This window comes from Rhinatrema bivittatum, chromosome 4 (genome assembly GCF_901001135.1).
Source record: "Rhinatrema bivittatum chromosome 4, aRhiBiv1.1, whole genome shotgun sequence".
Taxonomy (NCBI): domain Eukaryota; kingdom Metazoa; phylum Chordata; class Amphibia; order Gymnophiona; family Rhinatrematidae; genus Rhinatrema; species Rhinatrema bivittatum.
In genome coordinates, this window is record NC_042618.1 from 431774917 (window position 1) to 431780916 (window position 6000).

Below are 6000 nucleotides of genomic sequence, written 5' to 3' on the forward strand. Positions count from 1 at the left end.
TGATGTTTACAGTTTATTTTTGGAAGGTTAAGCACATTACTCTGTTATGTTCTAAATTTCGAAGGTCTCTGATGTACACACATTACTGTTAATAAAAGAACTTTAAATGAACTGACGGAGCTGTCTCCTTATTTCTTAGCTGCAGAGCTGAACAGGCTGTGCGCCAACATTCATTTCTCCAGAAGTAAAGCCTTAACCTCATTTATTGCCCAGACTGCATTGCCCCAATGCGGACTCTCTCGTGATGGGGACTGCATCTTTTCGCTACTTAAGTAATCAAAGTAGCTAAGCTTCAAATTTCAGATCTCTGAATTAGGCAGCAGCTCCAAACACTGCAAAACAGTGACAGAAGGGGTAAAATAACTGCACAACATTTTTAAAATTCTATGCACTTCTCAGTCTCCCAAGGGAGACTCTACAGTAAGAAGTGACCTATTAGCAAATCCAAATGTCTGAAGACCACAAGGACTAATTCAAAGCTCATGTAGTCCATCTTTTGCTGGGCCTCTAAAAAGTATCACAGCCTGCTAGAACTCTAATCTTTTTACACCAAATCATTTATGCTATTGCAAACACATTATTTTTAATGACAAATGTTACTGCGATTAACATGAAAAGTACTAGTCCTTTGACAAGGTGACATTTCTAAAATCTCTCGCTCTGGACTGCATGCAACTGCAAGGATTCATGGGCAAAAGCATGGCACATACAAATGGGTAGAAAGTATCAAAGTAATGTTTGCCCTACCACAACCAACCAGTACATTAACTCAGTAAGGGGCCCATGCAAAAATGTTGCGCTGAAAGCGGGCGCTGGGTGTTCAGCGCCCGCTTTCCTAACGCGCCCCGGGCACCTCAGGAGAGTGCGATGCAATATTTAAATTAGGGCTTGCGCTGTCGAGGAGGCACAAGAGACGACGGCGTGCACCCGAGAGAGGTCCGCTTTCGGTGGCTGTCCGTCGGTTAAGAAAACGGATGCTGAATTTATCAGCGTCCATTCTCCCAACCTGACTACCAGCACCGGAGTGTATAAATCAATATTAAAGTGTCAGGCACCTAATATGAATTTATTCACTCCACTTATTGCCAATTGGTCCCTTCACTGTCACATGTAAATGCCCGCAGTCAGGTTTGGAAAATGGATGCTGAATTTATCAGCATCTGTTTTCCTAACCCATGGATGTGCCAAGAGTTCAGGAACTAATACAGAAAGCATTTTTTTCTGCTTTTCTAAACTAGTTTTAGGAACGCTCAGCAATTAACACCTGCTCCGGGCAGGCGTTATTTTCTGATCATTAAAATGTGCGTCCTAGACACACACTTTTTTTTTTTGCATTGCGAGTGAATAGCTAATAGCCTCAGCCACATGCATTTGCACGTGACGAGTGCTATTAGTTTCACTCTGCGCTGGACGCGCATTGTAGAGGCGCTAATCCCCTTACTGCTTAAGAAGATTAGTTAGCGCCTATACAACCCACATCCAACTGCGGGTTATACAGTGCGCTCGGCTGAGCACACTGTATTGCATCGTCCCCTTAGTGAAGAAGTATACTCAAATACTCTTCAAAAAAAAAAAAGTAGTCTCAAACAAAAACCAATTTAACTTTTGTGATGTGCTGGCATCGATAAAGATCACCCACTGCCAGAACAGCACAGTGAAAATCTTTTTAAACAGCGGCTTATAAACAGTACCCGGTTTAAAATCTGAAGGAGATATCCACTTTGTTGTCATGTTATACAATATAGTTCAAATCAGTCCTTAAAGATTGTATATTCTTTTCTTCTTATGGATATTTCTCATGGGTATTTTCATGGATATTTCATGGATAAATTAGTTTAGTAAAATACATTTATGTCCCCCATGAAAACACAGTTTAGAGATAACACCTAGATTGTCAGTCAGAGGAAATGATAAACAGCTCTCAAATAGCTCACTTCCAACTTCAAGCACCATTGAAGCTGGCTCCCATCAGGTCCTGACATTAAGGTTTCAGCACAACCTGCTTCAGGGGATCTGTGGAAGGAGTCTCATTCTTTGTGGTCTTTGTGATATATATCTAGCCCCCATCTGATGCCAACATGTCACAAAAGTTAGATTAGTTTTTCATTATGGAGTGTATTTTTTTAAACTACTTAAATATAGCTCTCCACTTAAGTTAACATGCAAACGGGTATAAGGATCTGTGCACAGGTGCCTGAAACCTCGTAACTTCTCAGCGGAAAAAAAGAGAAATATTTAACCCTCATATTATGGCTACACATTGAACCCAGCATTTCAAAGTATTGTCTACAGAGACTCTAACAGCCTTTTCCTGGGTTAGTGATGCTTAATACAGGACCCAGCATCCTGTACCTATAGTTTGGATTAGAACTTGTTCACATTAAATTTCATCTGCTGTTAAGATGCCCAATCCCAGAGTCTCACAAGGTCCTCTTGCAATTTCTCCTATCGACTCGTAATCTACTTCGAATAATTTTATGGCATCTTCAGATTTGATTACTCGCTCATCACTCCCTTTTCCAGATGATTAATGAATATAATAAAAAGCAACAATGCCAGTACAGATACCTTGGTCACTCCACTACTTTTCTCCATCCGCTCGGCTCAACCTCACAGGCAACAAAGTATCAATTCAGCAGCACCCGGAGCTTGAGGAGCAGGACAGCAAATTAAAGTCCTAACCTTGTACAGAAGCATACACTGCACTTCATACATTATTAAAAAGCATTTATATTTTGTTTAGATCACTTAAAAACCATCATTTTACTCATAGAAATGAGAAAGCCAGTGCCACAGTAAGAAAATACAATTCCTAGATGTGCTACAAGAGACACTTTTCCCACCTGCCCGTCTGAGAAAATCAAGCTAACAATCGAATCAATCACAAGATATCTAAGGAGCAGGATGGCTACAATGCACCCCCCTTATCCTGCCTAACATTTCATCCGAGCGCAGAGCAGGAAGACTGAAGCTGATCGGAGGAGCAGCCGCCGCGATGGGCGAGTGCCGGGTCCTGCCGGTCAGACACCAAAGCACAAACCCCCCGGCCTTCACCTTCCTCCGGCCAGAACCGGCATCAAAGCTAGCGGCCAGGGCCACGCACCCTCTTTCCTCCCCCCCGGGGGGCTGGAGCTTCTCCGGAGAGAAACCGGCGAACAGACGCGGGCTCTGCAACAGCCAAATATTCAGAACTTGAATGCACTAGGCAACCACCCGGCTCCGATTCACTTGCCCAGCTCACCCCCCCACGAGGCTCCGGCCCCCTAGTCCAGCCCCCCCCCCCCCGGCTCAGTCTCACTTGCCCAGCTCGACCCCCCCGGCACCTGTCTAACCACGCCTCACCGATCATCAATCTGCAAGAGTCCACCGTGTCCCAAAACATGGAAATACAAAGTAGAAGAGAACCACGGAGAACGTGACCCAGAGAGCCCGGAGCTTCTGCAGCATCCGACACCAGGTTCCATTCTTAGAAGCGGTCAGCCCACCAGTGATTCAAAAGTCTCTGCGGAGCAACAGTCCCGCCCTGCCCTACCTGGTGTCACCGCTCACAGCCCGCTGCTGTGTCCCGGCTCCTGGAGCCCCATGTCCCGCTGCTCCGCTCCACAGTACAATGACAGAGATACTGTGGGGGGCGCTGCGCCGCTACTGCTGATATATAGCGCTAGGACCGCCGGGAAAGCGAGTTTGCAGCTCGCCCCACCGCCGCCCGGCCGCGCCAGAACCCGAGCCCCCGCGACTACACTTCCCAGCAGCACCTACACCCATTCCCGGGCCAAGAGACACTAAACTCCGAGCAGCAGCGCTCGGACTGAAAGCTTTGCCGAGCTCTGATTAGCTGAGCTCGCAAGCACGTGTCAGAAATAACAGTCTGCACAGACCCTCTCCGCCCTGCAGCTGTTACCTGCATTTGGAGGGTTCGCTGCAGTCCTTAGCCAAGTTTTTCATTCAAATTGAAATAAAAGGTTAAAAAGTAAATCAGAGATAAACATATTTATCAGTAAAAAACCGCTAGCCCACAGATTTAAATTGACCTATCACAGCTAGCGTCGGGAAAGAAACAAATTTTCATTGCTGCAGAATTGACTCCGATATGGGGTATTTTACTTTTTCTTTTTTTTTTTTTTTAACTATTCTAAAGAAGAAAATTATAGGACATATAGAAAGACCTAGCTTAATAGGACACAGGATGGGTGGAAGCACTAGGCTGACTATGCCATCACCTTAAGCGTCTCCGGTTTTGGGGCCGCGAAGCATGTTCGCTACTTCTTCCCACCCACACGGCCCGGAAGAGGAAATGGGGGGCCCGCACAAGTGAGAATAAAGAGAGGCTATGTACTCGCAGTCAGAAGCAAAAAAAAAGAATCGTGCATAGGCTGGGCTGTCCTAGGAAGCGGTAGCACCGATCCGCTCCCGCGCAGGAGTAGCAGCAGTATCAGCGCGCCTTCTTCGCCCCCGCCTAACAGGCACAGGAAACAGTTCGGGATCGGCCCCCACGACCTGACTTAAAACGAAGAGTCCAGGCTGCTGCTGGATTTGTGCGTCTGATGGGGAGGAGGGAGAAAGTGAGCATGTCTGTCTGTGAAAGCACGTGTCTGAGTGTTTGTTTGTAAGAGCATGTCTTGTCTATCCGTGTGAGCATGTGTATGAGAGAATGTTCTGTGATTGAGTCTGTCTGTATATACCGGTATGAGAGAGAGGAGAAAGACTGAGCAACAGACCTTGTCCTCTACCCTACTAATCCACCACAGTCTCAAGGTAACTGGACAGCAGGGGTTTTACCTGTTTTAAGTATGGAGTGATGTTTGTGGCTGCTGTTTTGAAAGCTCTTCTTGGTTTTTGGAAATTTTAAGTTTTAAACTATTGGATCATCTTTTTGTCAGGTGTTTTGTCATTTTCCACTCTATAGTTTCACTGTAAACCGATATGATGTCTCTACTAATATCGATATGGAAGACTCTTTAAATAAATATTCTTTTTTTTTTTTAATCTGTATGATTTTACTTCTAGCAATGATTTATATTTCTTGATTTTGTTTGTTTCGTGAGGAATTTGTAAGGTTTGCTTTTCCATTGTTGTATTGCATACATAGTTTAGCTTGTTGCCGTTTACAGCTCAGTTTTTGTCAGCATGTTTGTATTACTACGTTATGGTTACTTTATTCTGCATTTGATGAGGGTCTGTATTTTACATGTGTGACCGAGCTGACTTATTGTGCTACAGGCCAATACAGAACGGTGAGCTCGGCCGAGCGCACCGTTTAGCCCCATTTGACCGTGCATTTTACACGTGCTATTATTACCCCTTATACTGTAAGTGGTAATAGTGCGTGGAAAACACACTGCCAACGTACACACACACACAAACCCCCGAAACTTATAGCGCTCATCACTTGCAAATGCATGTTGATGAGCTATTAGTTATCCCCATGGGATACTGAAAGTAAAATGTGCAGCCGCACATTTTACTCTCAGAAATTAACGCCTGCCCAAAGGCAGACGTTAATCACAGACAACACCAGGAAAGTGTACAGAAAAGCAGAAAAAACTGCTTTTCTGTACACACTCTGACTTACTTACTATCATAGCGATATTAAGTCGGAGATCCCAAAAATAAAAAAAATTTAAAAACTTTTTTAAAAAAAGTTGTCCGCCGGCCCGCAGGTTGGAAAACGAACGCTCAATTTTGCCGATGTCTGTTTTCCGAACCCGTGGTTGTCAGCGGTTTCAACAACTGACGCCGGTAAAATTAAGCATCGGTTCTCAGATCCGCTGACAGCCACTGCTTCCGCTAATGAGGCACTAGGGATGTGGTAGTTCCCCAGCACCTCCTTATTAGTGCGGGCCCTAATTTAAATAAAGAATCGCTTGCCCAGGAGAAGTGCCAGCTCTCACGCAGAGTTTTTTGGAATCGGCCTGCCAGTGTGTAGGTTTTATGTAGGGCTCTATAGCAGCTTGTTTCTTTCTGTTTTCCTAATAGTAGATGAATTGACATTTTAGGGCC

At 44.9% G+C, this 6000-nt stretch overlaps 1 protein-coding gene across 4 annotated transcripts in view; it reads right to left on the reverse strand.

Annotated features, from left to right (window-relative positions):
* Nucleotides 1-4241, reverse strand: part of ITPR1 (inositol 1,4,5-trisphosphate receptor type 1) — a 450198-nt gene extending 445957 nt beyond the window's left edge. For 3 of the 4 annotated variants that reach the window (XR_003856666.1, XM_029601465.1, XM_029601462.1), the window contains exon 1: nt 3533-3637. The gene's annotated coding sequence lies outside the window, so the exon portion shown is untranslated. Of the gene's footprint in view, nt 1-3532; nt 3638-4220 lie in introns of those variants that run through there. The other variant, XM_029601463.1, reaches the window with a different exon arrangement.
* Between the last annotated feature and the right edge of the window lie 1759 nt (nt 4242-6000).